Genomic DNA, 25,911 nt, shown 5'->3' with positions numbered 1-25,911 from the left:
TACAGTGACACCCACCCCTCTCCAAGGCGTTCCACCCGCCCCCCCCCTCCCCCAGCTTAGAAGGGGGAAAAGAATGTGTCTAAACAGCTTGAGCTGGTTCCCCAGCTCAGGGCTGGGTATAAATCACAGAGGAACAGATGTCAGATATCATCGGCTTTACAAATCAACCTCCTTCTCCTGTTCAGATATTGGGATGGGGGGGGGTGTGGGATCAGAAAGGAGTGTTGGGTGGGTGGGGAGACCTGGCCTGAACAGACCCCGCCCCCTTCCAGCACCAAAAGCACCTGCTTCAAATGTCCAGAAGTGGAACTGGGCAGCCTCTCTTACACCGGGGGGGGGGGGGGAACGGCATTTTGGCTCAGTCAACTATTTGTACTTTCAGGAACAGAAAGCGCTGCTTTATACAGAGGCAGACCTAGCTCAGTACTGTCTGTCCACACGGCGGGGGTGGGGGGGCTGGTTGCTTTTGTTTGTCATTATGGTATGCATTTCTGTGCCTTTATATTGCAAGCTACCCTGCGATCTTCGGATGAAGGGGGGGTGGTATGGAAATTTAATAAACAAATAAAAAATAAACACCGACCTGCAGCAATTCTCCAGGGCTTGGGTCAAGCCTGACCTGGAAATGGCAGGGATTGAAGCGGGGGGCCTTCTGTGTGCAATGCAAATGCTCTACTGCTGAGCTCTGGAGCTTCCCTTATAGAAGTAAAGTAAGGTTCTAGTCCTCATGGTCCCAAGTAAAGGGCTGGTTTCAATAAGGACACCGGAAGCTTAATTTTTTTAAATGATTAATTTTTGTTTTTTGTTTTTTAAAAACAAGTTTTAAAAGGATTCCAGCTCACAGATGCACATGGGGAAAGATCTCAGCTTTAAAAGGCTTGTTGGAAGAGGAAAGTCTTCAGATGGTGCCAAAAACACAACAGAGATGGAGCCTGTCTGATATACAGTGGGAGGGAGTTCCACAGGGCAGCTGCCACCACCCTAAAGGCAGAGACAGATTTAGGGGAGTGTGACCGGTTTAGTCACACCGGGCACAGAGCCTTGGGGACACCACAACCACATTTTGGTGCTGCGTTGGCGCTGCTGAAATTTGAGGCCCCCAAGGCACCCGCCACTGCTATGGGCCCAGTTCCTATCAGAATGGGACCTCCTGATAAGACAGTGGCTGCAGAAGGACCTCACGCCTGTCAGTGCAGTGATTGACTGGGTCTATAAGGCATGAGATGATATTTCAGGTATCGTGGTGCCAAGCTGATATTATGCACCAAAACCAGAACCTCAAACTTAGCCCGGTAGCTAGTGGCATAGCTGCCAAGTTTTCCCTTTTCTCGTGAGGAAGCCTATTCAGCATAATGGAATTTCCCTTAAAAAAAGGGATAACTTGGCAGCTATGGCTAGTGGCAACCTTCTAATGTACTGGCAACACGAGAACAGGGCCTTCTCTGTAGTGGCTCCCCATCTGTGGAATGCTCTCCCCAAGGAAGTTCGCCTGGCGCCTTCATTATACACCTTTAAGTGCCAGGCAAAAACGTTCCTTTTTAACCAGGCCTTTGGTTGATCCAATTTACATCCTATGCCTTTTTAAAATGTGTTTTTTTGGGAGGGGGGCAGCTATGGAGTTGTTGTTTTGATTTTTATTAGGTATTTTGTGGTTTTATATCTTGATTTTATTCTGTGAACCGCCCTGAGACCTCCAGCTATAGGGCGGTATGTAAATGCAATAAATAAATGCTTGTGAATAAGTAAATGCTTGTGAATAAGTAAATGCTTGTGAAGAAGGCGCAGCAGAGACTGTATTTTTTGAGAATTTTAAGGAAAAACCATCTTCCACAAAAGCTGCTGCTTGCCTTCTATCACTGTGCCATACAGAGCGTGCTCACGTACGGTTTATGTGTGTGGTACGGAAGCTGTACTTCCCAGGACAGAGCAGGGCTGTGTAGAATTATTAAAACAGCAGAGAGCATTATTGGCTGCTCACTCACCACCTTAGAACAAATTTACACCACCAGGTGCCATAAAAAAGCACTATATATATCAAGAGATCCAACGCACCCTGGTCACCATTTCTTTCAGCTCCTGCCATCGGGACGGAGATATAGAACTATGCAGGCACCACCAGGTGCCATAAAAAAGCACTAGATATATCAAGAGATCCAACGCACCCTGGTCACCATTTCTTTCAGCTCCTGCCATCGGGACGGAGATATAGAACTATGCAGGCAAGAACGAGCCGTCTCAGGAACAGTTTCTTCTCTAGAGCGATTTTGGCCTTAAATGGAAAGCCTGGACTTTGAAGTCATCTTATTTTACTTGTTATTTTGTATTATATTACTGTTTTTAATTAGGTTTTTATAATTTTGGATTATGCGGAATGCTTTATCGGAGTGGATGTAGCAACCGAGTAATTTCGTTGTTCCCGCAAGGGGACAATGACAATAAAGATATCTATCTATCTATCTATCTATCTATCTATCTATATAACTGACTTATGTGGGGGAGGGAGACAGTGGTCCTGAAGGTAGGAGTCTATCAAATGCTGAAGATGATCATCGAAATGTCAAGGACCAAATGGAGCAAGCAGCATGCAGACCTAGTGGTGGGACGAAAATATCCTTAAATAAGAGACATGGGGGAATGATCAACGGTCTTCAATGTCTGTATACTAATGCACAGAGCATGGGAAATAAACAAGATGAACTTGAGCTCTTGGTACAGCAAACTAAATATGACATAATAGGCATCACTGAAACCTGGTGGGATGAGTCTCATGACTGGAATGTAGTAATAGAGGGATACAATCTATTTAAGAGAAATAGACCAAACAGGAAAGGAGGAGGAGTAGCTTTATATGTTAGGGATATGTATACCTGTGAAGAGATCCAGGATTTAAAACTTCAAAGCCAAATTGAGAGTATCTGGGTCAAAATTAAGGGAGAGAAAAACAACAGTGACCTCATTGTGGGAGTTTACTATAGATCCCCAAGCCAAACTGAGGACACAGATGATGCCTTCCTGGAACAGATGGCCAAGCATTCCAAAGGAAGTGAGATAGTAGTAATGGGGGATTTCAACTATCCTGATATTTGTTGGATGTCAAACTCAGCCAAGAGCATAAGGTCGAACAGATTCCTCACTGGCCTTGCAGACAACTTCATTGTCCAGAAAGTGGGAGAAGCAACAAGAGGATCAGCCATTTTAGATCTGGTCCTAACCAATAGTGATGACTTGGTTAGTGGGGTAGAAGTGGCAGGATCATTAGGTGGGAGTGACCATGCTCTTCTGGAGTTTATTATCCAGCGGAAAGGAGCAACCAAGCATACTAAGGTCCAAATTCTAGACTTTAAGAAAGCCGACTTCAGAAAACTTAGGGAAACGCTGGGTGAAATCCCATGGACAGTAATACTAAAAGGGAAGGGAGTTCATGATGGTTGGGAGTTTGTTAAAAGGGAGATATTAAAAGCACAACTTCAGGCAATACCAATGAGACGGAAACATGGAAGGTGCCTAAAGAAGCCAGGCTGGCTATCTAAAGAACTTTTGACTGAGTTAAGATTTAAAAGGGATATGTACAAAAAATGGAAAAGGGGGGAAATCTCCAGAGAGGAATTCAAACATATAGCCAGCACGTGTAGAGACAAAGTCAGAAAAGCTAAAGCACAGAATGAACTCAGGCTCGCCAGAGAGGTTAAAAGCAACAAAAAGGGCTTTTATGGGTATGTCCATAGCAAAAGGAAAAACAAGGAAACAGTGGGGTCACTCAGAGGAGAAGATGGTGAAATGCAAACAGGGGACAGAGAAAGGGCAGAACTCCTCAATGCCTTCTTTGCCTCAGTCTTCTCCAAGAAAGAAAACAACGCCCGACCTGAAGAATATGGAGCAGATGATTCAGCAGGGGAAACACAGCCCAGAATAAGTAAGGAGGTAGTACAAGAATACTTGGCTAGTTTAGATGTATTCAAGTCTCCAGGGCCAGATGAACTACATCCAAGAGTATTAAAAGAACTGGCAGAGGTGATTTCAGAACCACTGGCAATAATCTTTGAAAATTCCTGGAGAACAGGCGAAGTTCCAGCAGACTGGAGGAGGGCAAATGTTGTCCCTATTTTCAAAAAGGGGAAAAGAGAGGACCCAAACAATTACCGCCCAGTCAGCCTGACATCAATACCAGGAAAGATTCTAGAGCAGATCATTAAGCAAACAGTCTGTGAGCACCTAGAAAGAAACTCTGTGATCACTAAAAGTCAGCATGGGTTTCTGAAAAATAAGTCATGTCAGACTAATCTGATCTCATTTTTTGACAGAATTACAAGCCTGGTAGATGAAGGGAACGCTGTGGATGTAGCCTATCTTGATTTCAGCAAGGCCTTTGACAAGGTGCCCCATGATATTCTTGTAAAGAAGCTGGTAAAATGTGGGCTAGACAATGCTACCATTCAGTGGATTTGTAGCTGGATTACTGACCGAACCCAAAGGGTGCTCATCAATGGCTCCTCCTCATCCTGGAGAGTAGTGACTAGTGGGGTGCCACAGGGTTCTGTCTTGGGCCCAGTCTTGTTCAACATCTTTATCAATGACTTGGATGATGGGCTTGAGGGAATCCTGAGCAAGTTTGCAGATGACACCAAGTTGGGAGGGGTGGCTAACACCCCAGAGGACAGGTTCACACTTCAGAATGACCTTAACAGATTAGACAACTGGGCCAAAGCAAACAAGATGAATTTTAACAAGGAGAAATGTAAAGTACTACACTTGGGCAAAAAAAATGAAAGGCACAGATACAGGATGGGAGACACCTGGCTTGAGAGCAGTACATGTGAAAAGGATCTAGGAGTTTTGGTTGACCACAAACTTGACATGAGTCAGCAGTGTGATGCAGCAGCTAAAAAAGCCAATGCAATTCTGGGCTGCATCAATAGGAGTATAGCATCTAGATCAAGGGAAGTAATAGTACCACTGTATTCTGCTCTGGTCAGACCTCACCTGGAGTATTGTGTCCAGTTCTGGGCACCACAGTTCAAGAAGGATACTGATAAGCTGGAACGTGTCCAGAAGAGGGCAACCAAAATGGTCAAAGGCCTGGAAACGATGCCTTATGAGGAACGGCTTAGGGAGCTGGGTATGTTTAGCCTGGAGAAGAGAAGGTTAAGGGGTGATATGATAACCATGTTCAAATATATAAAAGGATGTCATATAAAGGAGGGAGAAAGGTTGTTTTCTGCTGCTCCAGAGAAGCGGACACGGAGCAACGGATTCAAACTACAAGAAAGGAAATTCCACCTAAACATTAGGAAGAACTTCCTGACAGTAAGAGCTGTTCGGCAGTGGAATTTGCTGCCAAGGAGTGTGGTGGAGTCTCCTTCTTTGGAGGTCTTTAAGCAGAGGCTTGACAGCCATCTGTCAGGAATGCTTTGATGGTGTTTCCTGCTTGGCAGGGGGTTGGACTGGATGGCCCTTGTGGTCTCTTCCAACTCTATGATTCTATGATTCTATGATTCTATGATCTAATAATAATAATAATAGCTGGGATTCGTAACCCTGAGCAGCTCCTTTCATGAAGCTGAACGTTGGAAGGACTTCTTCATGTAGCGCATGAAACCTTGGAACTCCCTGCCACAAGAGGCAGTGATGTCTGCCAGCTTAGATGGTTTTAAGAGAGGATTGGAGAAATTAATGGAGGAGGAGGAGGAGGAGGAGGAGGAGGAGGAGGCTATTAGTCCATAGTTGGAGGCAGTAAATGCTCCTGGATTCCAGTTGCTGGAAGCCACAGGAGGGGAGAGGGCTCTGGTGCTCAGATCCTGCTTGCAGGATTCTCATTCAGGCATCGGGTCGTCCACTGTGACTCAATGGGCCATTGGCCTGATCCAGCAAAACTCTTCTTATGCTCTTATGTCAATGTTTCAGAGCATTTTTTTAGGCCTTCAGCTGCTTTAAATTGTTTTGTGAACGGATTACAAATGGTTGCAACCAAGCCCAGTAACACAACCCCTGGGAACTGCCAGATAAGAGACTTGGGCTGAGATTCCTCCTTTTGTCCAGGGAGCAGAGTTACTCGCTCGGTCAGAAAGTGACCCTTACTGGCCTAACCAGACTGCCTTATCCCATTGCAAAGCAGGAGGATGCACCTCGGAAGGCAAAACCCAGCAAAAAACCTCGTCAGATAAAACCCGCAAGCAAGCCAGAGATGGCTGGGAACCGTACGTGCAAAAAACCACAACTTGAAAGGATTGCAGCTGCAACTTGTTAGGGATTAAAAAGATATAGTGGCAATTAACATAAAGTAAACAGAAGCAGGAGCACGGAGGGTGCCCAGACAAGGACCGAAAAGAGATGGGTTCGAATGCCCCCTCCATCAAGAAGAGCTGCTGGATTTCCTTAGGCCTTGGGTCCTTTCCCACACGAAGGGCCGGTTTCTCTCTGGGAAAAGCTTTCGGAGGCCACATGCTGGCAGTGGGAGGAACTCAATGCAAAACAGGCGGAGCACCGTTCTATTAAATTCACCTTTAAACTGACGTCGGCTAGTTTCTACACACTCCTCTCAACCCTACACCCAGTAACCCAGAGGCATCACAGAGTCCCCGAGGGCCAGAAAGAGAGTTTGGGAGGGCCACCTCCAGCTCTGAGGTTCCCCACCCCGGCACCATAACGTTTCCCAATGGGAATTTCCCCAGAAAACCTCCATCCTCGATCCGTCGCTCAGCAGTTGAGCAGTGCATGCGGAAGATAACCTAGATTCAATCCCCGGGATCTCCAGTTAAGGAAATTCTGGGGTGTCGAGAATGGGAACGACCCTTCTCTGCCTGCTCCCCCCTGAGAACACGGAGCAGCTGCTGCCAGCCAGAGTAGGGAGGTGGGGCTATACAGACTGACTCAGGATAAGCAAGGATGATGGATTCAACCCACTTCCCAAGAGGTCACAAGTCAGAGTCGGTGTCTTCCCCATCCCTCGCCTGCCTCCATTTTTTTGCTTCTCCTGCATGAGATGTGGGGTTTCAGTTACACACTGCCAACACACACACACACACACACACACACACACACACACACATGCATTCCATCCCCTCCCCTCAAAAGACAAAAGACGTCCCATCTGCGTGAAATAGGCACCAGCTAATTAATATGCACGGATGCAAATTGAGAAATAATCACTGTAATTTTGCCTGGAATACAATGCACCTCGCCGCAGGGAAGGAGACTGCGGCCAGGTGACCTGAGGGCGCCAACTCAGCTGGCAGCCCAGGTGCGGAGAAATGGCGGGTGGGCAGCTGCAAGACGCCTACATCCCCCCCCCCAGTTTCCCCTCTCAGGGTTCTTGATCCTTAAAGGGGGGATTGGACGGGACAACTCTTCGGACAGAGCAGGGCTCCCAAGAGAGGGCTGTCCTGTAAAACAGGCATTCAAAGAGAGGACTGCCCAGTTGGGGGTGGGCAGTATATCCCAAGGAAAAGGCTTAGCGGGATACGACAGCTCCACACACACACACACCCCTCCAAAAATGAATGAACATCCATTTGCATTATATTTGTACATTCTAATTTACAGGCAGGGATGGAAATTGAGAAACAATGCCTGCTATTTGAAAGGAAAAGGCAGCACGTCTTGCTACGGTGGGGAGGACAGAGCTCTGTTCTGCTGGGCAGGTGTAGACTGTGGAAGGGAAACTTTAATTAACAACAACAACAACAACAACAACAACTGGACTAGGACGAAGAAGACCTTCAACTAGTGGACTGTAAAGGAGAACACCCAGAGCTCAGTTCTGCTGGGTGGGTGTAGACAGTGGAAGGGAAACTTAATAATAATCAATATTAATATTAATATTAATATTAACAACAACTGGACTAGGACTAAGAAGACCTTCAAGTAGAGGACTGTTGAGTAGCAAACCCAAGCAATGTGCAATGTCCTAACTGCGGGTGGGGTGTGGGGTGCGCAATCTTTTAACTCAGATAGGAGAGTCTTTCAAAGACAAGGTGCCTTCAAATACCGAAAGAGAACTTGATTTCGCAGAGGAGGACAAAGAGGAACCTTTTCCCAACTCCTGGCATTTCATCGCAGTTCTTCCGCATTAGGACTACAGATGGAGGAGAAATTTGCTTGCGTTTGCAGTTTGAAGGTGATCCTACCTAACTTGTACTTTTTGATACAATACGACAACCAAAAACACGGCCATTTGTTGACGCTTGCCCTCCTCTGAATTTTGCAATGCGGTTCCCCAATTGGGGGGGGGGGAGGGAATGTTCATAGAATGTGCACACTAGGGTAAAGCATGCATACAAATGCATATTATTTGTGTCATATTGGGGGAAAGGGCAAAACTGTGAAGGTTGGGCATGGGAGCCAACTCCAAGGGGCCAAGGTCCCTTCAGCCGCCCTCCAATAAAATATTTGAGGGGGCTTGCTCCCCCCAGTTGATGGGTATTGCCATTCAAATGACCTCTTGCGATCGGTTCTGTGGGGCAGAGCTTACCTCTCACCGCAGTATTTAATTCAAGATGGCACCCCTGACGTTGGGTAAAATTGCATTCAAACGGCTGACTGTTCAGGTAAATTTGCACTAAGAGGTGGGTGAATTTCCATGAGGACTTTTTTTTTAAAAAAAGAAGTGTGTTGATGTGGATAAACGAGGAACAGAAATGAAGCGGTATGCTCCTCTCTAGCTAGTTCACAGTTGAAAAGAAGTGTGTGTGTGTGTGTGTGTGTGTGTGTGTGTGTGAGAGAGAGAGAGAGAGAGAGAGAGAGAGAGAGAGAGAGAGAGAGACAGACAGACAGACAGACAGACAGACAGACAGACAGACAGACAGACAGACAGACAGACAGGGACTGTGTGTGAATGAGAGAGAAGAGGGACAGACAGATGCAGCTATCTATTGATCGCTCAATCAATCTTGTTTGTCTGAGAGAGAAAGAGACAATTTGTGTGTTTGAGAGAATCGGTGTGCGAGAGAGAGTTTTGTGAGTGAGTGAGATAGAGAGAAGGAACACAAGAGAAGCCATCACTCCTAGTTTCCCTGTCCTCATCCTATTGTGCTTCGAAGGAAAAACACTCCCCAGAACCCGCCGGATGCTTTGTTGGCCTTGACGATGGAGGGCATCCCCCCCCCACCGCGGCCTCCCAGCGTCCCAGGCAAGCTGTCCTGAGAGTCATGGGAAGGGCCGGAGGTTCGGCGACTGAGGCTGACCCTGCCATACTTTCGTCCCGCTGCTGCGTCCTTCCCCAGGCCCTCCGGGGAGCTGCCGGCACAGAGCCTCCATCCCGAGGGGACCAGGCGCAGGACTTTTCTGGGAACTGCTGCGTCCCCAACAGCTGTTCCGGGAACCTCGGAGCTGCAAACTTTGCACCCTGCGCGCATCGGCACGTTCCAAAGTTTCCGAGTGTGGGAAAAATGGATCCCGGCATCTCCCAGGCAATCTGGGACACCTCGGGAGGAAAGCAGAGGGGGGTCTGTGCGTGCGTGCTTGCGTTTCTGGCACAGAAAACCCGGCCAAATGTATATCACTGATCAGAGTTCAACACACACACACAAACACACACCCAGATCTGAAACGCAGAGGTCTGCTTGTTTATTGCTTCTTGGCTTCATGCATCCATTGCTCCGAGTCGTAGAATTCTAGAATTGTAGATTTGGAAGGGACCCAACGGGTCATCTAGCTCAACCCCCTGGTTTCGGTAAAAAGCAACTAAGTATCATTCACTTCATCACTCTGTTTATCATCACTGTCGTTATATAATAAATAGATTCCTGCTTTAGTGAAGTGAATTAAAAGTAATGATGACAACTCTGGAATTAGAATCAATTCCAATCTTTAGTTTTTGATTCCTTCCATTCACTTGTTTCTAACACCCCCACCCATTTTGTCACCCTCGTGCTATGCACAGACCTGCAAAAATAGTCATTTTGCTGTGAATCGACCTACGGCCCTTTTGAGGGCAGAGTTTTCGTGGAAAAGCAGAAACACGAAGGTTCGGAGGGGACCCCCGTGGCCATTCAATCGGCCCCCGCTCCTACCCAGTGCGTAAATTTTGCAACTCCAGCATCCTTGAGGAATTTTATCTTGAATCAACCACACATGCAGTCGCTGGGATTGCTAAGGTGGTGTGTTTGTGTAGGTACCTCACCACCCGATGTGCCCGACCCAACCACCTACATTTTATTCACAAAACCAGAGGTAAAAAATGAGGCTTCAAAGGGGCAGCTGATCTAGGCTGTTTCCGTCATGGATCAGGCCCTGCCTCCTGGCTGCTCCCTCCTCACAACGCCACACATCCAGAGGCCACTTGGAGCTGGAAGAATTGATGAGCAAGCCATCTAATTTTATTATTTTCCATATCGGAGGGGACACCAGCTATGCCCCCCCAGTCTGTTTTCTACACCCAAGAACAAGAGAGGATTTTCTTTCTCCCTCGATGGTGGGAAGGAGCCTCCACACAGAGTCTGTTTTTATAGGAAGAGTTTAAGCACAGGCACAACATGGCCCTATAATAATCTCCTTTCCTTAAAGTTATACATGACCCATCTGGGAGGGAGTGGAAGGTGTGGGGAGACGTAGGGCCATAAAATATTCCCATAAAAAAAGGCATCGAGGGATCACTCAGCTTTCCTACGAAGGCTGGCGGGTAATTTCGGAGAAGGAAGTTGCCCAACCCCAGAATTGCCCAGAAGATTTTTGAGATTTAAAAACTATCCAACAAAAAGTAGCTATTGGGGGGGGGGGGCTGTTCCCAGGCCCAGGCAGGAAGTCAACAGTGGCCTATTCGGTGGTCCACAGAGACTTTATTTATTCATTTTTTTTAATGTGTACCGCTTTATAACAGCCCTCTCTAATCAGTTTATGAGGAACGCAAGGCAATGAATGGGAACTAAAATCAGTTAAAATCTGGGATGCGCCCAAGGAGGCCCCGAGTGCGGGAGCAGCCCGCTCCCCACCTCCGTTTGCCAAGCCTTTCAGCTTACCCAACCCGTCATAGCTGTGCTGAGGCCATAGATCAAAGAGTCATAGAGTTGGAAGGGACCCCGAGGGTCATCTAGTCCCACCCCCTGCAACGGAGGACTTATTTGCCCAGCACGGGTCTCGAACCCACAACCCTGGGATTAAGAGTCTCATCCTCTACCGACTATCATCCCGACTGTGGCCTGCGCCTCAGGCCCAGCGCTCTCCCTCTCCCCACAGCCGGTGTCCTCTTTAATTGGGAATTCAAGCCACGTGGCGGCGGCAGACGCCGATTCAATTTCTCCCCTCAGTCACCTTTTTAATAAAATTATGATGAACAATCCGAGGCCTTAAAATAGAAAGCAAGGAAGGAGAGGGAGAGGGGAGAAAGAGGGGCCTTCTTTTTCACCAAACCGTTCCACAGTATTTCTTTTGGGGGGGAAAGCGGAAAAGAAATACCCTTCGATTCCACCCCTTCCCCTATCACAGCAGACTAACTCTGCAAAGGCTAAGGAGAGGTGAAACATTGAGGGGAGAGAGCAATTGCCAGCAGAGAAAGGCCACCCCCCACTTTAAAATAAGAATAAGAATAATAAAACCTTCCTACTAAGCTTCACTTTGCCGTTGGCTCATTCTCCTCTTCCCGGTGGGATATTCGTCTGGCTTGATTAGCAATTAACGATGCAGAAATCAGCTGTCACTCGTTAACAGCGCAACTGGAACGAGCCAGTTGAGATGTTCCCTTCTGCACACCAGCTTATTTATAATTTTTTTTAATTAAAAAAATGGCTTCCACACTGAGCCTTGCTGTCATCGAACACCACCCCCCTCCCCTCCTGCTGCCTGCACCCACAAATTGGGCCATGATCCGAACTCAGGATCCTTACTCCCAAGAAAGGTGTTGGGGTTGGAGAACAACTCTGTTCCCGAGTGACCCTGGAACATGCGCAGAGGGGAGGCGGGCCAAGATGACTGAGGCTCTGGAAACCAAGCCTGATGAGGAATGGTTGAGGGACGGAGGGATGCTTAGCCTGGAGAAGAGAAGACTGAGGGGTGATAAGATGGCCATCTTCAAATATCTTGAGGGCTGCCGCATGGAAGATGGAGCAAGCTTGTTTCCTCCGGCTCCAGAGGGTAGGACTCGAACCCAGGTTACAAGAAAGGAGATTCCAGCTAAAGATCAGGAAGAACTTTCTGAGGGACGGTAAGAGCTGTTTGACAGTGGTGGTTGACTAACATTCTTGGAGGTTTTCAAGCAGAGGTTGGATGGCCATCTGTCATGGATGCTTTAGCTGAGATTCCTGCATTGCTGGGGGTTGGAATAGATGACCGCTGAGACCCCTTTCAACTCTATAGTTCTGTGATTCTATGACCCGATCCTCAGAGCTGCTTTTGAGATAGAAGAGGGCCTTTGGAAGCTCAGCAGTTGTGGCATAGGAGAGAGCCTTCTCTGTGGCAGCCCCTAAGTTGTATTCATTTTACAGCTTTCGATGAATGCTGAAGACTCACCTCTTTGACCCCTGAGATATGTGTTTTTAGGACACCACCCTGTTCTCAGGGCTGTAAGTGGTTTCAAACAGTTTTTTAATGTTAGGTCTTAAATGGCCATGACACTCCCTTGGACCTCAGGTTGAAGGATGGGTAATAAATCAAAATAATAAATAATAATCTTGCTCCACCCACTTAGTCTCTGGCATCACCCACATGTGGCCCCCGGAAGGTTGACCAGAACGGAATGTGGCCCAAAGATTCCCTGACCTTAGAGGATCGCAGTGAGGCACCACACAGTCAGAGATGTAATAATAATAATAATAATAATAATAATAATAATAATAATGGGTTTGGGGCGCCTTTAACGCCAGCAGGAGATCTTGTGTGGACTGCAGCCTACTTCAGCACATATTGGGAAGCAGATTCTCAATGATTACTTGGGGTTTTTTTGGAGGGAGAGCTGCGAATGGAGAGATCAGAAGGAAAAGGAAATGCAGAACAGCATAGACAGAGATAATTACATAACGAACAGCAATATTTCACTGCTGCTTCAATATTCAAAAGCTGGTTGGCATTTTAGTTTCCCAGGGTACTCTGCAAATTTCCTTAAAGTGGCCACCCTGGAGCAAAGGAACTTCAAAGAGGGGCTGCCGAGTGAAACTGCTGAATTATAACGCACCCAGAGGTTTGGTGTGATCATTTATGGCCTGAGCGGAGAATGAAGTGTTCTTAGCGTGTTACCTGGGTCAGTTGGCTTACCAATGCCAGGATGTCTGCATTTTGTTGTTTAGTCGTTTAGTCATGTCCGACTCTTCGTGACCCCATGGACCATAGCACGCCAGGCACTCCTGTCTTGCACTGCCTCCCGTAGTTTGGTCAAATGATGTCTGCATTATCAACAACTTTTTTGGTTACGTTTGCATTTCTCTGCTTGTTCCCTCTGACCTCGTTGTTCTACAACCTTCCATGCCTCTACTTCAGACCTGTCACTCAAGATCATGCTCCATGCATCTGAAAAGGGCTGTGATCCACACAAAAATTATGAATTTGTTGGGGCTGCGTTCAATGTTAGTCCTGCGGACCCATTGAAAGACGTCCCCAAGGTTCATTAAACTTCGGTTCATTCATTTACCAATAAGTCAACTTCTGTGAGCCAGCGTCATATAGTGGTTAGAGTGTTGGACATGGGAAAGACGAGGGTTCAAATCCCCACTCGGCCATGTGGCTTTGGGGCAGTCACTGCCTGCCTCACCCTCGCCAACATTGCAGGATTGTTGTGGGCATTAAACGAGGGCAGGGAATTATTTAAAAAGGGGGTAGTTTAATGCATATCTTTTAAGCTTTGTGTATAGATCTTTACATTAGTATAACTTTTAAAAGTCACTTGTAATAAGATGAAAAGGTTTAAAATCAGAATTATTAATTATATAAGGTTTTAAGGATGTGCGTGAATAAGTTCTAACCAATGAAACCACGAGGGGGAGTGGAGGGAAGTCAAGTAAAAATTATGGTTTAAAAAATTGGTTACAGGTAGGTAGCCGTGTTGGTCTGGGTCGAAGTAAAATAAAAAAATTCCTTCAGTAGCACCTTAAAGACCAACTAAGTTTTTATTTTGGTATGAGCTTTCGTGTGCATGCACACTTCTTCAGATACAGTGAAATAGAAGTTTAAAAATTGGTTTAAAAAATTGTTGGTGATGTTTTCGTGTTTTTTGTTTTTGGAAAATTAATAAAAATGTTTTAAAAAAACAAAACCCGAGGGCAGGTAGAACCAGGCACATCACTTTGCGCTCCTTGGGGGAAAGGCAGGATAGAAATTCAATACAGTCGTACTGTACCTTGGTTTGCGAACGCCTTGTGAGTCGAACGTTTTGGCTCCCAAACACCACAAACCTGAGTGAGTGTTCCAGTTGGCGAATGTTCTTTGGAACGCGGATGCTGGTTCCGCGGCTTCCAATTGGCTGGAGGAGCTTCCCGCAGCCAATCGTAAGCCGCACTTTGGCTTCTGAACGTTTTGGAAGTCGAACGGACTTCTGGAACGGATTCCATTCGAGTTCCAAGGTACGACTGTAAGTCAATGTTGAGTCCAAATTGGTTGGAGACAAGTGATTTTATTAACCGACCCCTTCTGGAAATCGGAACATCAAAGGTCTCCCCCCAAACTGCAGGACTCAAGACATCGAGATATTTGATCCCCGTTCCCTGTAAGGGAATCTCCACATGGTAACAAAAGCAAGCAGACACCAATGTACTGGACACCTCCCAAATTTCGACAGAGGCGAAAAATGATGATCGGAGAGGTTCTAACAGCTTTCCAAAACTCAACTCAAGTTCGATCGATTCCCTGACTTTCTGCTCCCCCAACCGCCAACTGCCCATCCTCGGTCTTTGGGCCCCTCCTTGTCCTCCTGCCTGAAATCTATATAAGCAACATCAATTGTTGCAGAAATTATTAACCTTGCAGCTCGTTCAACGCATATCGATCCGTAAGCTTGTTCGATGCAGCCTTAATGCTACGAGAAAAAGGCACTGGGATTTCCCATCCATTCAAAACCCAGGACTTAATTCACGCCCCGGGTGCGGTTCATGAATCTTCGATGCTCAAGCTTAACCCTGGCCCATCCAGAGATTAAAAGAAGAAGAGGGTCCCTGAGAAAGTGCAGAGTGCACTTCCGCTGGAAAACTGGGAAGAGTCCGCACACATGCGGAATTGGGGGAGCGGCCCTCAGGAGGACCTAAAAACCTGAGAAACAGAGAGAGAACAGGGTTCAAATCCCTGCTCAGCCATGAAGTTTTTTCCCCTGGGTGTGACCTTCGGCTAGTCGTAAACTCTCTCACCTACCTGACAGGGTTGTTGTGGGAAATAAGAGAGGAGGGAGAGATGAACCATGGATGAAAAGGCAGGATGTAAATGCAACAAATAAATAAATTATCCCATTTTTGTTTTTGTTTTTTCAAGGAAATACGCAATTAAAGCACGCTTTTAAAACTGTTGCGCCGCGTACGAAATGTTATCGCCGTGCTCACAGCCCTGATCTTACTCTTTTCCGCACTGATCCTGGGCGAAAGGGATTTCGAAAATAAATAAATAAAGGAGCGAGCCGCCAAAACGCCAGCGTTATCCCCAAATTAATCGCGGGAGCGGATAGTGAGCCAGCAGCAGCGAAAGCCCCCCACGGCATCTCGGCGTCGCTTGACAGAACGAGGGCAATGGACCCTTCAGATTAAGTGAGGAGCAACAGCCCTCCCCCCCAAATGCTCTGCAGAAACCAAGGCGATTAAATTCCCCTCCCGCCCAAATCCCTGCTATGAAACATTCCAGGGGAAAGCTCCCTTAAGTAACCTTTCAAAACTTTAAAACTGGGAGGTTGGGGGGGGGATCCTATGGCAAGCATGCTCAGTGGGCAGCAACCTCCTTTAGGGGGCTATAGGAATTCACTTTCAAGCATAAAAATCTTTGAGTTTATCTACTGCTCTTTCAAACACGCAGAACATTCCCTTATTCCCATTGACAGCCTTACAAACACACCCCTGCAAGGTAGGCCTGCGCTGTTTCAATGCATTTGCTCAACAGGTTAAAAACAAACATGTACCACCAGCCCCCCAAACACACTTCCCAGGGTGTCCACACCGCCAAGATTTAAGATGAAGAGACAATAGACAACTTGAATCAATAAAAACGACAACATAGTGCCCCCCTCCAAAGTTCTTAAAATCTCAGTAAAGTAACAAAACAGCTCCATAGAATCCTAGAATTGCAAGGGACCACAAGGATCATCTAGTCCAACCCCCTGTGATGCAGGAATCTTTTGCCCAACATGGGGCTCAAACTCACAACCCTGAGATCAAGAATCTCATGATTTACCAAGCATGAGCTATCGCCCATCAACAACCAGTAAAACAAGTTATTAAAAAGCAGAACCACAAAATGTGGAGCAGAACAAAAACAAGCCTTTAGGGTTCTCCTGAACGCCCATGCAGAGGAGGCCCACACACTTTCCTCCTTTCTAGGGAAGATATTGAAAGCCACAGGAGGCCACCACAGAGAAGTCCCTGTTTTATTTCCCTATGAACGAGAGCCTGTGATGAGGTCTTTGGCAGAGGCAACGGTTGGACCCAGGAGCTGCAGGCAAGGCTAGTCCTACTCAGAAAACTCCAGTGGCTCCCCAACTTTTGGGGGCCACTTCCCCCTTGGTGCCATAAACTCATCCCCGGGGCCCCTTACCCTATAAAAAGCAGTATTTGTTGCATGTTGCTTTGGGCTGCCTTGGGCAAGCTTAAGCAATGTACAAATTTAATTAAATAATAATAATTCGGAATAGCAGTTTGGACGACTCACTAGGGAAGATAACAACACAATGAAATTCAGAACAATTAACCGCACATTTGTTCAAAATCCAATTAAAACGATTTAGCTTAGTTCAACAGAACTGATGAATTCGATCCAGTCACCAGCTTCTCAAAGTCTGATAGTCATTTAGCAGGAATTCTTCAATGCCACATTTAGTAACTGCTGTACTTCAACGCGCGGTAAATTCTTAAAGCGATAGATGGGCTTGATGGAGAAATACCAGTTTCCGCTATGTCTGGTTTAAGGCCACATAGCAGGAGACTTGAATCACCCCCTCCAGTTGCCCTGCCTCTGAGTGCCCCCCTAAATTATCCCACTGCCCCCCACTGGGACTGATCGCTCCGGGAACCATTGAAACAGGCCCATCAAAATCAATGGGCATCACCAACTTGGGTTTCTTCATTTCAATGGGTCTACTTAGAGTGAAACCTATTTGGCGACAACCCCTGGGCCATCCGATCAGTCCTAGGGGGCTAGGCCTGTGATTGTACCCTCTGCCAAAGGGCTGAGACCCCTCCCCCATTTCTCCCACAACTGCCCATGTACACAAACACCCGCCCAGTTTATAACTTCTCTGACAATTGAGAGAGTGCAAATCCGACACACACAAAATCCCAAACCACTTGCCGATATGACCTTACAAACCTTTCCAGACATTGCCACAGAAAAGACACTCTGCCCGTGCTCAGAGACACTGCCTTGGCTGGTGTTTCCTGTACAGTGGAACCTTGGTTTATGAACACCTCGGTTTATGAATTTTCGGTTTACAAACGCCGCGGACCCATCTGGAACGGATTAATTCACTTTCCAATACTTTCAATGGGAAAGTTCGCTTCAGTTTATGAACGCTTCAGTTTATGAACAGAGTTCCGGAACCAATTGTGTTCATAAACCGAGGTACCACTGTATTTCTGGGGCTGAATGAGGTCTGTGGCAGAGGGCTAGGAATTGGGTTCTAACTAAAGTTCAAAGCAAACCCCTATGCTGTCTTATAACACTATCATCATCATCATCATTATTTATTATTTATACCCCGCCCATCTGTCTGGGCTTCCCCAGCCACTCTGGGCAGCTCCCAACAGAACATTTAAAACTTCCCTAAACAGAGCTGCCTTCAGATGTCTTCTAAAAGTCAGATAGTTGACATCTGATGGAAGGGCATTCCACAGGGCGGGTGCCGCCACCGAGAAGGCCCTCTGCCTGGTTCCCTGTAACTTGGCTTCTCTCAGTGAGGGAACTGCCAGAAGGCCCTCGGAGCTGGATCTCAGTGTCCGGGCTGGACGATGGGGGTGGAGACGCACCTTCAGGTATAGATTACTATTATTCCTCAGGAGCAAAGTTTCTGGAAAGCTACAACTATTGCCATTCATTTCGCACGGGGAGATGGAGTATCAGTGGCTGTACAGATGTTGATGGGCTGGCTCAGGGATGATGGTGGGGGTTGGAATCCGCCAACATCTGGAGGCACAGGCCACAGGTGCCTCCCCATCCTTGGGACATGCCCGCGGGGTAGGCCCATCTCAGTGTATTCCACTCTCCCCACCTGGAATTAACACACCATCTCAGCCCTCAGTTGCCATCTCTGTCGCAAGGACCAGGTGTGAATGAATGGGGTTCTGGAAGGGATGGGAATCTCCAGCTCAGAAGACAATCCTAATGAGGGCGTGCTCAAAAGTCAGCCCAACACAGAGTTTGGCAAGGTTTGTGCACATCAGAAGAGCCCCATATCAGCAACAGGTAAAGGAGCCCCCCCCTCCTCCAGCAGCCTGTCCTCCCAGTGGCCAAGCAGAGGCCCACAGAATCGTAGAGCTGGAAGGGATCCCATTGGTCATCTAGTCCAACCCCCTGCAATAGGAACCGCACAAGCAGGACATGAGTGCGAGAGCAGCACCCTCTCCACTGGTAAATCCCAGCAACTGGTATCATTCAAAGGTCTTTCCCGCTGCCTTCTACAGAGTCCATCTAGCTCAGCATTGCCTGCACCGACCGGCAGCAGCTCTCCAGGAATGCAAGCATTTCCCAGTCCTACCTGGTGCTGCAAATCACAGGAGTGGGAGAAGAGTTCTCTTGAACTCAGGTCCGGCTGGGGGGCTTCCCATTGAGGCATCTTTTAGAATTTTAGAAGACATCTGAAGGCAGCCCTGCTTAGGGAAGTTTTTAATGTTTGAAGTTTTATTTTGTTTTTAATGTTCTGTTGAAAGACGCCCAGAGTGGCTGGGGAAACCCAGCCAGATGGGCGGGGTAGAAATAATAATTTATTTATTTATTAATCAATCAATCATCTGGTTGGCCACTGGGAGAACAGGAGGCTGGAGAAGCCCCCCCCCCCACTTTGTCCTGATCCAGATACTTCAACTCAACTCAGAGGACACCCATCAAAATTAAAACTCAATTCTTTCCACAACATTTATACTGTATTCCGCTCCATTGCATTAAAAAAACCAAACACCAACCTCATCTAAGCATTTACAAACAAAAGATGAACCAAAGTTTGCCAAGTCTATTTACTGCGAAAGGTCTACTCAGAGTAGGGCTAGCATTGGATTCAACCCTTTGTGTCTTCCCCCAACACACACACTTTTTTTTGGATCCTGGCAGTCCCAGAAGTCAGCTGAGCCTACTTTGTCCAAGATCAATGCCACAAAAAGAGTTTCAGAGCTGGCTCCTCTGACTCTGCCTCCTCCCCCTCTCCCTCTCCGAGTACGAAGGGAGCTCAGTTACAATTCTCCAGCTGTGTGAGTTTTGGCTTCACTTAATTGTTTCAAAACAAGAGTTTTTTTGGCCACAGGATGGGAGCCCTGGAACTCCAGCCAACTCCACACACACACTTTTTCTCTCTGTGTTGCTTGCTCCCTTAAGCGCGCGCGCGCACACACACACCAAAATAATAGCCTGATTATTTGGGGAGGAAAGGAGAGTCCGGTTGGAAAACAAGCTCGTGGCTTGATCCGTTGAAAGTAAACCGAAGTCACCCAAGACAAGAGACATAATTCGAGGATCCCAGCTCCTGCCCGTAACCACCACCACACTTCCTCCTCCCTGCCTTTCTCGGAGAAGTTTCCTTCCAAGCCAAGAGCAACAAAGGAGCCGAAAGCCAAAGCAACAGGACTGGAAGTTCACCAGGTATAATTTCGCCGTCAGCAGCAGTTCTGGGCGAAATTGACTTAGAGGCGCTTTGGGTTCGAAACAGTGGCGCAAGCTGGGCGAAGGAGTCGTGCAAATAGAATATTAACAGAAACACAAATAGAATGCAATACAAATTCGTGTGTATTTATACGATTTGTATGCGATTTTGGCTTATCACCCAACCAGTTACTGGTTACTATTACGGACACTGCAATTGAGCTCTGATGGTTTTTGTTTTGTTTTTTGAAAAGCGACGCTTGTTGTCCTCCTTGTTAAACATCTAATGCAAATTATTATTATTTTAAAAAGTGCGTGCGTTTATTTATTTATTTATTTAAAATGGGGGTGGGCAATAAAATCGACCAGCTTCTAAAGTTGAAACTGAGGAGGGTTCTGTTTCGCGATCCACGGAGTGGATCGGAACTGACGCGCAAAGAGAGGGCGCGCGCTGGTTTGGAGGAAGAATGGTTTGTTGTATTTTAGGAAGGGTGAAGGGGGGGTGAGTTTTTCTTTTCTTTTTGGGGTGACTAGATGAAAGCCACCCCGCGCGCCAGCCGCCGCCGCAGCGAAAAGACCATCGCCAGAGCGCGCTTGGCAGTGCAAGCCCGAAGCGCATCCTCGCCAAAGCAATGCCACCCCCCCTCCCCGAAAGAAAGAAATAAGGAGGGAGATGTTGCTTTACCTTGGGAATCCAGGAGCTCCTTTTCTCGCCTCTGCAGAGGAGGAGGGATGGGGCGAACCGTCCGAGGGAAGGAGGGAGGGAAGAAAGAGAGTGGTTCTGAAAAGGCAGAGCCAGTACAAAAAAAAAAAAAAATAAAAAATAAGGATCAATCTGGTGCAAGATTCTCTGCGCGCCTGGAGAGGACTTAAAGAATTAGATGGCTTGCATGGAGCTCCGATGGCTGAGCTGGAGGAAGGAAAGGCATAAGGCAGGGGTGGGGGAGAGAGGGGAAAAAAGAGGTGGAGAGACGGCGAGAAAGCTTACAAACAAAGCCCCTGGCAAGGCACAGGCTCGTAACTCAACGCCCCAGCGCAGGCCGGCCCGCCCCTTGCAGCAGGGCGCGCCAATCTGCGCCGGGCGCCCTTGCGCGCAGCTCCGCCTCGCCTCGCCCGGCCCGGCCAGGCCCGCCTTCGCCTCCCTCCGCGGCCGCCGCGAAAGCCAGGATCGGGGCCTCCGGCGGCAGGAGGCAGGACCTGGGCACGGGGAGCAAGAGGGTCCGGGTGACCTTCAGGTTCCTCCGGATACCAGGGCGGTGAGGGAGAGGAGGGCGCAGGATGAAGGAGGGGGACAAGGAAGGAAGCAAAAAAAAAAAGCCCTAACTCAGCACTTTGCTAATGCAAGGGGGTGGGGAGCCCTCCTCGGAGTAGACCCGTTGGGGTTGGAGAGCGGGGCGGATCCGGCTTGGGGTGGCAAAGTTGCGCTGGGGTAAATAAGCGTTTGTAGAGTTCAGACGTTGTTGTGGTTGCAGAAGCAAAGCAGCAGAAAAGGAAGGATCTGAATTTGGGGTGTGTGTGTTGCAGGACTGAGCCCCCGTGCAGGATTTAATTCCTAGGCCAGCCTCCCCCGTGTTAGAAGCTTTTTTTGTAGAATCATGCCGTTCTGCGGAACAATGAGGACTGGAATCTTAACTTCATTTTAAAGAGCAGTGCTGTGGTTCAGGGGTGGAACAGCTGCTCTGCATGCAGATATTCCCTGTTCAGTCCTCCTCATCTTCAGGTAGGCTTGGGAATGTCCCCGCCTGAAACCCTGGAGAGCTGCTGCCGGTCAGTGTCAACAATATGGAGCTAGATGGAACATGGTCAGACGCAGGATAAAGCCGCTTCCTAGGTTCCTATTTGAAAACATTCTAAAACAGCTGCAGGATATCTCCGCTGGTAGAGGATGAGACTCTATCAATCTCAGGGTCGTGGGGTCGATTCCCAAGTTGGGCAAAAGGATTCCTGCATTGGAAGGGGTTGGACTAGATGCCCCTCGTGGTCCCTTCCGATTCTATAATTTCACGAGCAACACCGTGTGTGCAGGGGTCAGCAAACGTTTTCAGCAGAGGGCCGGTCCACTGTCCCTCAGACCTTGTGGGGGGCCAGACTATATTTTGAAGAAGAAAAATATGAACGAATTCCTATGCCCCACAAATAACCCAGGGATGCATTTTAAATAAAAGCACACATTCTACTGATGTAAAAACACGCTGATTTCCAGACTGTCAGCGGGCCAGATTTAGAAGGCGATTGGGCCAGATCCGGCCCCCAGGCCTTAGGTTGCCTACCCATGGTTAAGTGCAACAGTCAAATAAAACAGGTCAACAGAAGCTGAAGAATTAATTTGTTTTCTTCTTAAGCACCTTTCTAGATCCTGCAGCACTCACCCACCCACCCCAAGATAGCTCTTTCCCATAGCTGAGCCACAGTGTGCCTCTGAGCATGGGCTGAGTGCAATTCCTGCATCTTCCAGTAACTGTTGCCTGCCTTCCACCCATCCAGAAATGGGCCTAAGGAAGCTCAAATTCTTGGAACAGTTCAGGGCCTCAAAATGACTTTAGGCAACTATTCAACATGTTTAAGCGCCCCCTCGGTCAGTTGCGGACTCTACTACATTGAAGGCTTTTAAGCAGAGATTGGATGGCAGGAGGGGGCGGTGGAAAATGTCCTCTGCCTCCCCCAATGCCCCGATCCCCGGCGTGGTGGCGATCAAGCAGGAAAATGACCTGGCGGACATGCTCTCCGGCATCGGGGCACCCGAGAAGGCAGCCCAGGAAGCAGGAGGAGGACAACGACCAGGAGCAGGGCCGTCTTTAGCAGATGCAGAGGCTTGGGAGGGAAGCTGCATGCCCGCCAGCCATATAGTTGGGGGGGGCGCAGCTGGCGGGTGTGCAGGGAAAGGGGAGACTGCTGGCAAAGCCACGCAGCTCCCCCACTCGCTGGGGCACCCCTGAGAGGCCGGCGCCCATGCGCAACGAACCACTAAGACCAATGGGAAAGATGGCTCTGAGCATACAGCCCAAGAGGTCCCCCCCCAGGACCCCCCAATTTGTGATTATCTGTTTTTCTTGCTCCTCGTGTCCCCTTCCGTGGTGCCAAAAAGTTTATATGACCACCCCCAGCCTCTGCCTCCCAATTTTGGAGCATTTAAGTTTAATTTTTATTCTGAAACTGGGCTGCCTGTATCCAACCTTAGAGTAGACTCACTGAAATGGCTGGGCCTGTTTAATTTAGATCCATCAATTTTGCTGGGTCTACTCTGAGCAGGACTTAGCTTATCGCCTCCCTTTGTTTCATTCCCTGCTCTTGTGACATGAGAAGGTTTTAGCTCTATTAATTTCAGCCAGTTTACTCTGCCAGTCTGTGTAATACTGAGCTAGATGGGACCAATGTGTTGCTATATCGGGGCTAAGAAATCCCCACAGCACCAGCTCTCAAGGATTCTTGGGGATCCTTGGAAGTATCCACTGCCATTTAAACTGAGGAGGTTTCTAGTCCTCATGAATTGCAGGAAGGGAGCATCACATAGCAATATGGTCTTATGTCTAGTGCAGGCACCCCCAAACTTCGGCCCTCCAGATGTTTTGGACTACAATTCCCATCTTCCCCGACCACTGGTCCTGTTAGCTAGGGATCACGGGAGTTGTAGGCCAAAACATCTGGAGGGCCGCAGTTTGGGGATGCTTGGTCTAGTGCTAGGCCTGCTCAAAGTAGACCCATTACAACTAATAGGCATGGCTAGCTTAGATCCATTCATTTCATTAGGTTTACACAGAGTAGAACTTCTCTATAATTACTTTTTGTGGGTCTCCTGCTGTGATTCTGTAACGCCTAAAGGTTTTTGGTGGTCCTCCAAGGCTGACAAAATGTATCCTTAAAGCAAAAAAGGCCACACACAGAGACACACAATTTACCCTTTAGTGGCATGGCCCTCCGCTATGGGTCTATGTGGCCCCCGGCTTGAAAAAGTCAGCCACTCCATCCCTACCTAATGGTATGATTTGTTTGACAGTGGAACTGTCCGCCTCATGAGGTGGTGGACTCTCCTTTGCTGTGAAGTGTTCCAGCAGGTGTCTGTGTGACTTTTGGGCAAGAACCCGTACTCCCGTTGGGGGTTGGGATGGATGACCTCAAAGGGTCCCCTGCAGCTCTGTGGCTTTAGGGTGAATGGGAGTCAAGAAGAAGCTCCATTGTTATATGAATACTTCTTCGCAGATGGTACTTGCTGTAAAATACATACCACCTTTTTTAAAACAAAATAATAATAATACAAAGCCTGCTTTTTTGTTTTCCTTGAAGACTGTTTTAGTCACAAGCAAAATTTCAGCAATTAATCAACTGAGGGTTTCTTGAAGGAGGTGACAGCTGTGATCTAGAGAACAAACAGTGGATCTCTCTCTCTCAGATTATACATTTATTTGCTTGTTTTATTCAATCTGTTTGTCGGCTTTTTATTTTTTATTTGTTGCATTTATACGCCACCTCCAAAAGAGCTCTTGGGGGCATACATAGTTCTCCCTCATCCCCATTTCATCATCACAACAACCCTGTGAGGTAGGCTGAGAGAAGCAGCGATTGGCCCAGGGTCACCCAGGGAGCTTGGTGACTGAATGTGGGGATTTGAACCCTGATCTCTCGGGTCGTAGTCCAACACCCTAAGCGCTTCACCACAATGGCTTTGTTAACTGGTTCCAGTTGGAGAGTGAAACCCTCATCTTTCATAGGGTTTCCCACCTCTGTAAAAGTCAGACAGTACCATCAACACACTCACTCTGAATCATAAAGTCGTGCTTTTAAGTTAAGCGTTTTTATTTTTTTAAAGAGAGAGCAGCTATAGAGCTTGAAAGCAGAATTGAACACAAGTAATAAAATACCTGCCCCTAAACGCCGTTCCGTGCCACACATTAAAATAACTCGGCAGCAAATCCTCAAATGCTCCAGTAAAATATTGTCAGAGCTAAAATATCATCAAGATTGGAAGATTCAGGATAGACAAAAGAAAGGACATTTTCATGAAGAGCATAGTTAAACTGCGGAACTCCCTGTCACAAGAGCCTTGATATGACTGAACTAGGGGCTCCGCCCCTCCTCATGTTGCTGGCCAACTCTGAACTGCCTTGTGACAAGACTTTTTATCGATCCATCTATTTATATTATTTTCAGTTTCAGTTTAACAAAATCTTCCTTTACATTTGTATCCCTCGTTTCGACTTCCCTCCCCCCCTTCTCTGGTTACATAGAAAAATCGTCTAATTAAACTGCACCTTTTGACTTCTTTTTTAGATTCTATCTACTTCCCCTCCCCCCCATCACCTTTTAACTGCTTGTTTTTATCTGAAGGCAGCCCTTTTTAGGGAAGTTTTTAATGGTTTATGTTTTATTGTGTTTCTAATATTTTGTTGGAAGCCACCCAGAGTGGCTGGGGCAACGAAGTCAGATGGGCAGCATATAAATATTATTATTATTATTACCCAGAAATCCCGCTAGGGATGGAACTGAAGGACTTCTGCGTGCATGCGCTACTATCTTCCTATATAAATAGAAATGTAAGGTGTCGTCACGAATAACCTTTATCAAAAAAACAGAAGCCTGCCCTTTAGGGATAATAGGACATACCGAAATTATTTATGCATGATGCGCAGAAATGGATAGAAGATACCGTCCCAACCAAGGAAGAGTGGCAAGTAAAATTAAGGGACTATGCAGAAATGGCAAAACGTATGGGAAGAATAAGAAATCAAGACGAAAAAGAGCCTTAAGTAAAGAACAGGGAAGTTATGTAGATTATTTAAAGAACTATTGCAAACAACAACAACCACAACAACATTGTTTATATATACTGTCCATCTGGCTGGGTTGCCCTAGCCCAGGGGTCAGCAACCTTTTTCAGCCATGGGCCGGTCCACTGTCCCTCAGACCATGTGGTGGGTCGGACTATATTTGTTGGGGGGAATGAACGAATGCCTATGCCCCACAAATAACCCAGAGATGCATTTTAAATAAAAGCACACATTCTGCTCATGTAAAAACATGTTG

At 47.4% G+C, this 25,911-nt stretch overlaps 1 protein-coding gene across 2 annotated transcripts in view; it reads right to left on the bottom strand.

Moving 5' to 3' along the window:
* The window catches only part of SEMA6C (semaphorin 6C), a 99,926-nt gene extending 79,051 nt beyond the window's left edge, over positions 1-20,875 (bottom strand). For both annotated transcript variants that reach the window (XM_060269548.2, XM_060269549.2), the window contains exon 1: positions 20,579-20,875. The gene's annotated coding sequence lies outside the window, so the exon portion shown is untranslated. The remainder of the gene's footprint in view (positions 1-20,578) is intronic.
* Positions 20,876-25,911: the final 5,036 nt, after the last annotated feature.

The sequence above is a fragment of the Zootoca vivipara genome, chromosome 16 (genome assembly GCF_965207765.1).
Source record: "Zootoca vivipara chromosome 16, rZooViv2.hap1.1, whole genome shotgun sequence".
In the NCBI taxonomy this organism is placed as follows: Eukaryota; Metazoa; Chordata; class Lepidosauria; order Squamata; family Lacertidae; genus Zootoca; species Zootoca vivipara.
The sequence above is the reverse complement of the archived record's forward strand: the minus strand, read 5'-3'. Positions and strand labels throughout refer to the sequence as shown.